The 9780-nt window shown below is 32.2% G+C and overlaps 1 long non-coding RNA gene across 2 annotated transcripts; it reads right to left on the bottom strand.

Annotated features, from left to right (window-relative positions):
- Positions 1–5775: 5775 nt before the first annotated feature.
- On the bottom strand, positions 5776–8172 carry LOC110268417 (uncharacterized). 2 transcript variants are annotated; one of them, XR_015883431.1, is made up of 5 exons: positions 7859–8172; positions 7434–7605; positions 7323–7356; positions 6751–6815; positions 5776–6364 (listed from the first exon to the last, which is right to left on the bottom strand). It is a non-coding gene; the product is annotated as an uncharacterized LOC110268417 (long non-coding RNA). The 2 variants fall into 2 exon arrangements; XR_015883428.1 differs by having other exon boundaries at positions 5776–6815.
- Between the last annotated feature and the right edge of the window lie 1608 nt (positions 8173–9780).

The following is a 9780-nucleotide window of genomic DNA, read 5'->3' as shown; positions in this document are numbered from 1 at the left end:
GGATTCTGACCTTCCTGCACTCAAAGTGGATTTTCTGGAGCTACAGAACTCCAAATGGCGTGCTCTCAATTGCGTTGGAAAGTAGACATCCAGGGTTTTCCAGAAATATATAATAGTTCATACTTTGCCCGAGTTTAGAGGACACAAACTGGCGTTGAACGCCAGTTCCATGCTACATTCTGGAGTTAAACGCCAGAAACAGGTTGCAAAGTGGAGTTAAACGCCAGAAACAAGTTACAAACTGGCGTTCAACTCCAAGAATGACCTCTACACGTGTAAAGCTCAATGCTCAGCCCAAGCACACACCAAGTGGGCCCCCAAAGAGGATTTCTGCATCATTTACTCATTTTTGTAAACCCTAGTAACTAGTTTAGTATAAATAGGACTTTTTACTATCTTTCATTAGTTTTTATGCTATCTTAGACTTTCATGGGGGCTGGCTATTCGGCCATGCCTGGACCATTATCACTTATGTATTTTCAAACGGTAGAGTTTCTACACACCATAGATTAAGGTGTGGAGCTCTGCTGTTCCTCATGAATTAATACAAAGTACTACTGTTTTTCTATTCAATTCAAGCTTATTCCTTCTCTAAGATATCCATTCGCACCCAAGAACATGATGAATGTGATGATTATGTGACGCTCATCATCATTCTCACCCATGAACGCGTGCTTGACAAACACTTCCGTTCTACATGCAAACAAGCTAGAATGAGTATCTCTTAGATATCTAATACGGAGGACCGAGTCCGAGATATTAGAATCTTCGTGGTATAATTTAGAACCCATGGATGGCCATTCTGTAAATCCGGAAAGTCTAAACCTTGTCTGTGGTATTCCGAGTAGGATCTGGGAAGGGATGGCTGTGACGAGCTTCAAACTCGCGAGTGCTGGGCATAGTGACAGATGCAAAAGGATAGTAAATCCTATTCCAGTATGATCGAGAACCGACATATGATTAGCCATGCAGTGACAGCGCATTGGACCATTTTCACAGAGAGGATGAGATGTAGACATTGACAACGGTGATGCCCTACATAAAGCTTGCCATGGAAAGGAGTAGGAATGATTGGATAAAGACAGCAAGAAAGCAGAGTTTCAGAGGAACGAAAGCATCTCTATATGCTTATCTGAAATTCTCACCAATGAATTACATAAGTATCTCTATCCTAATCTATGTTTTATTTATCTTTTAATTATTAAAACTCTATATCCATTTGAATCCGCCTGACTGAGATTTACAAGGTGACCATAGCTTGCTTCAAGCCGACAATCTCCGTGGGATCGACCCTTACTCACGTAAGGTTTATTACTTGGACGACCCAGTGCACTTGCTGGTCAGTTGTGCAAAGTTGTGACAAAGAGTTGAGATTACAATTGTGCGTACCAAGTTGTTAGCGCCATTGATGATCACAATTTCGTGCACCAAGCAACAATTAATCATACTAGCCTTCCAAAACTTGTATGCTTATGCTGAATTCTTCTTTAATGACCTTGTTTGTTTATGATCATGATGCTTTATTGCTTTTGAACTCACAAAATTCAAGATGGTAGTCATAATGTCATAGCAACATGTTACAATTCAAAATTCAGGCTATGCTTATTCATACCACACATGCATACAGAGAAGATAAAGACAATCATGAAATTTACAGTGCTGGAAGTAAGTAGGAGGAGAAAGGAGCGTTACCACCTTGTAGTTCATCTTCCTTGTTGTTGTCCTTTTCCTCCTATTCTTCTTCCTCCCATACCAAACTCAGAATGCTTGCTCATCCTCAAGCAACAATTAGAACAGTGGTGATGGGGCTAAGATGGATCATGAGTGTCTCACCCAATAAAATGTTAGTAGTACATGTGTTTAAGCAAGCAAAATAATCATCAAGGCACAGGAAACAGAGACATTGTGATTACAAACATAAGAGGGTGTGCATGATACATTGCTTAAAAATATAAGTGGCACACCAAACTTAGTGTGACACTTTCACTTGGAGTTGATGCAAGTATCCAGTATGGATTAAACATAAATTTGTGTTGCATAGCAACATCAAACTTAGAATGCAACCATATGTCAATTTATTTGAACTAAAACTAAACAAAGGGAACTGTTATCTGTTAAATACAATCACCAAGCAAAGAATCTGTTATGAATAGGGAATTCTTGGTGAGGTATTAACAAAAACAGTTAATAAAAGAAAGCATTAAAAACAGGAAAATGACTAAAACAAAGAGAAAACTAAAATTGTCTAACTAAAAGAAAGATAACACTGCAAAGGCATTATGATTATGCAGACAAGTGGTGTTGCTGAATAAATTGCATAGAAAATAAGTGGCACTCCAAACTTAGAATCTTAGTTTGACACTTTCATTTTTGATTTGATGCAATCATCCAGAAGGATTGAAAACAAATTGTTGCAGGGCAACACCAAACTTAGAATGTAATCATATGCCAGTTTATTGAAATTAAACAAAGCAGACAGGGAAAGTAATCAGAGCAAAGAAATGAAATGTTACCTATGGTTGGGTTGCCTCCCAACAAGCGCTCTTTTAGTGTCATTAGCTTGACATGTTGTTCTTCACTTTCTTCCTCTTCTTCCAGTTTGTTAAGAGGAATGACCTCAAGGGGGGAGAAGATTCAGCTATTGTCCCCTGTTTTGGTTTTCTCTCAGCAAGCTTCCTTTGGTAGGATGCTTGATTGAGCTTGCTCGCTGAATTAGGGGTAGGATCGGGGCTCTTGTTAGTTGCCTTCACTTCTTGGATATCAAGGCTTGGTGGTTGTGTGATTTTTGGAGCTTTCTCTTCATCAAAAGCCTTTTGAATTGGTGGTTCGATGAGCCATTCTTCTATGCAACTTGAGTATGGACTTCCTTGATTGTCTTCCTCACTTTCTTGTTCCTCCACTCCTTCCTTTGCACTCAACATTTGACTTAATAGCTCTTTCATGGAGGAGGTTTGTTGATCTTTCCAAGATTTCTTCATCTCCTCTTCATATCTTTCAATCATGGATTCAAGTGCTGAGACATTTTGGTTCAGGGAAGTTTGTGAGAGTTGTGAGTTTTCATGTTCCCTTGTCATCTCAAGTGGCTTCTGTGGATATGCAAGTTCAGGTTCAAATACTTCCACCACCTCTTCCTTCTTCACTGAAAATTCACTTGACACAAATGCCTCTTCATCTTGAAACTCAAGTGGCTTCTGTGGATATGCAAGTTCAGGTTCAAATACTTCCACCACCTCTTCCTTCTTGACTGAAAATTCACTTGACATAGAGGCCTCTTCATCTTACTCTTCTACTTCCTCCTTTACATCCACCAATTGGTCTTCATCTTTCTTGCTTAGCAGTTCTGAGTGTTTCCTTATTTTCTCCAAGTGCTCATCCATCTTTTGAAGAATAATTTCTTGTTCTCTCCAGGATTGTTCTTGTCTTTCCAATAATTCTCTGGACTTTTGAAGGAGATCCTCAACTACTAGCTCAAAAGATGAAGGTTAAGAGAAATTTTGTGGATATGGATGTGGTGGTGAGGTTGTTTTGAGTGGTATGGAATGAATCTTGTGGGTTGTGGAATGAATCTTATGAATGTTAAAATGAGTCTTCTGTGTAGTGAAATGAATCTTGTGGTTGGTGAGGTGAGTTGTATGGATCTTGGAGAAAATTTTGTGTCGAGGCAAAATCAAGTGATGAAAAATTTTCACGTGAAAAACTGGGAGGTGAGGTTGGACAATTTAGCATGAAGGAATTAAAGGTTTACTCAAGTGATGATGGCTCTTGATTAATGGAGTATGACACATTGAGTACTCTCTGATTTTGATCCTCCCAATCACAACTTGAAGAATTGTGGAATTCATCACAGTATGGATCATCTTGTTGCATTGGGGGACAATCTTGCATGAATTTATTGAAAGCATAATCAAGAGATGATGTCTCTTGCTGAATATCATATGGAGCATTAGAATTTCCTTCCCAGCCATAGTTTGTGTCAATGTCATAACAGTATGATTCACTTTGTGGCTCTGGGAGAAAATTCCTTTCACTTGATTGTTCACACTCTTGTTGATATGCCTAGACACCATGAGAATAATGAAATAAAACATTTTGTGGTTCTGGACAATATCTCCTGTGATTTGTTTGATCAATTTGTGGCTCTGAAGCATATCCCAATTGATTGGGTTGCTCAGAATATGTGATTTCTTGGTGATATTCCCATCCACCATTAAGATAATGACTTGAATTACATTGTGATGGTGGGCAATATCCCATGAAATTTGTTTGATCAAAAGATGAGTTGAACTCCATTTGAATTTTGTAAAACACACCACCAAAGAAAACTTAAATTCATATCTCATGTAAGATTTGCTTAGTGAGGCAAAAACACAAACACCTTGATGTCAACTCAGAATAGAAAATTAAAAGAACAAAAACAAAGAAAATGCTTAATCTAGACCTCTCACCCACTTAATCATTGTCGATCTATATCAATCCCCGACAACGGCGCCAAAAACTTGATGGGTGAAAATTAGATTTCCACACAAACTCAAGTTATCCTCCTTGGAAGGTGAAGAGGTCAGCTGGCCTTACTGTAGGTTGATACTATGTTCATCTTTGCACTTTTGGGGTAAGTTTTCTCCCTCAGATTTAGTGTCCACCATGCAGTGTCATATATGCTTGGAAAGCTCTAGATTCCTACTTTCCAATGCCACTAAAATCACCTCATTTGGAGTTTTGTAGCTCAAGTTATTCTTGTTGGAGTGTGAAGAGGTCAGGGTTACAAATCCTCTTTGCTTAACTCAGAAGCCTCTTTGAGTTTGTTTCCAACTCTTTTGTCACCTTGGGGGTGTGATTCTTCTTTTAGTGCTTTTATTGCTTCTTTTTCTATTATTTCCTACAAAATTTATAAAATCAAAAGATCAAAGAAATATATCATTTAAGCACAAAAGCATTCAATATTTAAGCACTAATAATCAATTTCTTGTATGAAAAAGTATAAAAAAATATGACATGATGGTATGTCATCAAGCGGCAATAGTATTATGGCCACTAAAATATATAATATTAATGGCAAATATATAATTGCCACTAAAACATAACTTAAATAAATAAAATAATGACTATTATATTATTGTCACTAAAAGTTTGTCGTTAAAACTAATTTTTTTATAATGATTCTTTTTTTACATTCAAAATTTAAATTGGATATGAATCTTATGTAACATTACACTTTTTTATTTAAATAAAATAAATTACTTATTTATTCAAATAAATCGTTACCGTTTTGAATATTTAATTGTGTTTTTGTCGACAAAAAAGAGAAAATGAAAATTACAATGTTTACACTAGTGTTAATAGCAAAAATGACACTAATTTTTTTTGCCTATTTTCTCTATTACTTTCAACAAAAATGGACAAAAAAGAGAGAGGAGAGAGAAAATACTTTACGTGCAAACAAGGAGTGGGGGATGATAATAATTTTCTCTCTCCTCTCTTTTTTGCCTATTTTTACTCGTAGTAATAAAAAAAATGGGAGAGATTTTTTTTTCATTTTTGCCGGCAACGATAGCAAAAATGAAAAAAAAATATAGTATTATTTTTGCTGTCAGTACTAGCATAAATATTATAATAATGCTCGATTGTTATTTTTGGTTAACGAGATTGACCTCTTCCAACCGTGTATTGTGTACTCATACCAGGGATATCAATTTCATATTTCTCACAACTTCTTAACAATCTCAAGTAAATTGCATCAACCATTATCCCTCAATTTTTGAAGAAGTAGTTTTGATGTGGAAACAACATGCATTACATTCAAAATATCTTGAAATTTTTGTTGTAATTCTTGGCACAAAATATTAGCAATCCCCATAATTTTCTTCATCAAATGTAACGAAAAAACAAATTCAAACGAGGATAGCACTTTGTTGACACCATAAGCCTCACCTCTTTGAGCAGAAGTTGTACCATCATCAATAATGTTATTAAGAACGGTATGAGTAGCTGCAAACATTCTTATCAAGCTATAAACAGAATAAAAGTGAGAACTCCATCTTGTATCTCCAACTCTTTGTAAAGTGCCCATTTTATTTGCACCTTAACCTGTTTCTAGCATATCATTGGTAACCAATTTTGCATTTTCAATTTCTTGAGCTTCTTGTAGTAGATCATGTCGTTTGCAAGATGCACCAACAATATTGACAATAGCAGTCAATTGTGTGAAAAACTCATGAATTTGAAGTATTTCCCTTGAAGCAGCCACCAGTGCTAATTGCAATCTATGAGCAAAACAATGGACATAATACGCTTGTCGGCAATCATTGAGAAATAAAGCTTGTGAACCATTCCATTCCCCTCTCATATTGCTAGCATCATCATACCCCTGACCTCGAATATTTTCAATTTGGAGATTATAAATAGAAAGCACAGACACCAACTCTTTTTTCAAAGTCAAGGCACTAGTATGACTAACATGTACAAGATCAAAGAAGCATTCACGAACAAAACCATCCACATCAACAAATCCCAAAACAATAGCCATTCGCTCTTTTTTAGATTCATCACGAGCTTCATCAATGATAATACAAAATTTGGCATCTCCAATATCCTTTCTAATTGAGTTTCTTACCGTTGTAGCAAGAACATGTAGAATTTCTTTCTGAACATCACTTGAAGTATATTTAGCAAATCTAGGAGCATTTTCCAAAACAAGCTTTTGAACACTACTATTGTAAGAACCCAAAAACTTTAACAATTCAATAAAGTTACCTCGGTTATCTGAACTCGAGCTTTCATCATGGCCTCTATAAGCGCAACCTTGAAAAGTCAACCATCTAATACAATCAATAGATGCAAATGATTAAAATCCCACATCATTAGATGTAAATAGATGTCAACCATCTAATACAATCAACCTTGGTCAGCACTTTTATTAAAATCTAGTCAGCAAATGATTAATCCCACATCATTAGATGTAATCTCACACCATTAAAAATAATAATAATGACTAATTGATGGCTACAAATCACAAAATCTGCTAGCCCTCTAGCACTCCTCCTCTCTGTTTATTTCAATAGGAAAAACTATAGATTTAAACAAACCTATTCTTGAACAGAGAAAAATCATATATCTAGTTACATGCATCAAAACTAAGTGTTGTATTTTTTTTCTTCTTTGTATTGTTGTGTTCTAACTTATCTTGTTGTCTAACATGGTTTGATGCTATGGGCTAGCTACCACACAAAATGATTTAATGAAATTGAATTGTTGTGTTTCAATGCGAAAGTTATGCAAAATTATTTGTACTTGTGATTCCTCAAAGCCAACCTTGGGCAACTCACCATCTTCCTCCTCCACTTCAATCTTGCGATGCTCCTACACATTTTTTAATCCATATTAGCACATAGAATACTCACACTAGCTAAATTCAACAATGTGAAAACTAGGTGTACCTTTAGTTTAGCTTATTTTAAAAGCTTTCATAGATTACATGATTTGTTGAAAAAACATACTGCAACTAACTTCCATATGTAGAATTCAAATTACTATTTGCAACATTGATGTTTATGATGTTCCATGCCAATTTCTATTGCAGCCACACTTTACCTTGATTTTCCTCAGATTCTGCAATGTAAATGCAACATTAGAGTTTATTAATATTAGAATTTATCAATTTTATTCACAACTTCAATATTAGAGTCTGATGATTCCATTGTAGTCTGACTTTTAGTTGAACAAACAGCAGAGCTTTCTTAATTTTACCACAAATTACACAATAACAAAAGATCAAAATTCTAGAATAAAAAAAATAAAAGAGAGGGAATGAAGAATGAGAATTGAAGCAGAACAAATTAAGAAATTGATGAGAGTAACTCACTGTTAATTAGAAGACAATTAAAAGCGCTAAAAAGAAAAGAAAGTGATGAACCAAGTGAAGTGCAACATTGAGAAGAGAAGAAAGTGGTGAGAGATGCGATCGATCAGAGAGAAATGATGATGACTTGGGTTTTTGATTAGTGCTAGAACCACTTTACACACTGATAGGGGTGGGTTTGGCTGCGTTGTTATGTTTGGCCGTGTCATGGGTATGTTATGTTTGGCCGTGTCATGGATATGTTGGGTACTTGATCTGTATCATATGCATCATATTATAAAATACATAAATTATATAGGGATTGATTTTAGTGGTTAATTTTAGATACAAATAGAATTTTTAGTTTAATTTTGATATATTAAATAATGTAAAAAGTTTTACATAATTATCCAATTATATCCGTTCTTTTAAATGACAATTCATGCATTCAATATATATAAAGATGTTAACGTGACATTACGTGATTAGATGCACATGTAACGTCAGTTTGAATTGACTTTTGAAAAAAGATATTTATTTTCTTTCTCTCTTTTAAAATAAATTTTTAATTGAAAAAATTATTTTACATTTGGATAAATTATTTTTTAAAAAGAATTTTTAAATATTAAAAATAATTTTTACTATTATTTTTTTATTTTTTTTAGAATAAGTTATTGATGGTTTTTAGAAAAAATAAATAATTTATTTTTCTTAATAAAAATATTTTTTTAAAAAGATGTATCCAAATGTATTTAAATAAATACTTTATTTTTGAATTTTTTTTGAGAAACAATACTTTTACATTTATACAAATTAATTTAAGTTAATACTAAAATAATATTATACTGATAGTACAATAAAATTAAATTCTAAGAACAATTAGTTATAATAGCCAAAAGCGAATTTAGGGAGATCAATATGCACTATGGTCCCTAAATTTTTGAAACTTAAAATATATATTATGCAATATCTAAAACTTTTAATAATATATATACTAATTTAGTAGTTAAAGGATGTATTTTATACCACAAACATGAGTTCAAGTCCTATTTCATATATTTTAAATTTATTTTATTCAATAATTTTTTTGTTGTTCTTTTTAATATTGTTTTTTACAATTCTTCCATTTATTATCATATAAAAGTACTTTAATTTTTATAATAATTTCTAATTGAATGTAATAAAAAAATATATACATAAAATTACGTTAGATTAAATTATATTTTTTTTGATATTAAAATCAGAATATATTAAGTAAATTATTTATTAATATAAATATACCTTGTATATTATATTCACTAATTTATTTTAAATACATATATTAAAAGTATTAGAGAAACAAATTTATATTATTTATGCTATATTTTTATAATAAGGATAACAAGTATAACTATATGCAAAAAGGCTTTGATATAAATGAATTTTTTTAAATTAATTTAGTTAAAAATAATATTAAAATATATAATTATTTTTTATTAAAACTTTTGATTTTAATATGGCACATTTAATATTTTGTTTTTGACCTCTTTTTATAAAATTTTTGGATTTTCCATTAGTTATAGTTGTGTATTGAATTATTTTAAAATTATTAAGACAATCACATGAAATAAAATGGCTTTAGAAGACCTCACAATATTTTAATTTTTAAGATATTTTTGTGGTTTATTTTATTTTAATTTGAATAAAATATTTTATTTGTCTTTTTTAATTATAAAAAATTATAAATGTTTAATTTAAATTACAAATTTTAGATATTTATTTGTTTTTTCCCTTTGTTTTTAGTTTTTGAATTTAGTTTTGATACGTTAATAATATAAAATATTTTATATAATTATATAAATATATTATATTTTTTTAATGACTATTTAATAATTGATATAAAAATAATTATTTTTATTAATGTAATATTACATAATTAGACTTTTTTGGTAGAAAACTATTTTTTC

Source organism: Arachis ipaensis, chromosome B10, assembly GCF_059453495.1.
Source record: "Arachis ipaensis isolate K30076 ecotype BB chromosome B10, ASM5945349v1, whole genome shotgun sequence".
Classification (NCBI taxonomy): Eukaryota; Viridiplantae; Streptophyta; class Magnoliopsida; order Fabales; family Fabaceae; genus Arachis; species Arachis ipaensis.
Note: the sequence above shows the minus strand (reverse complement) of the source record. Positions and strands in the feature narration are given on the sequence as shown.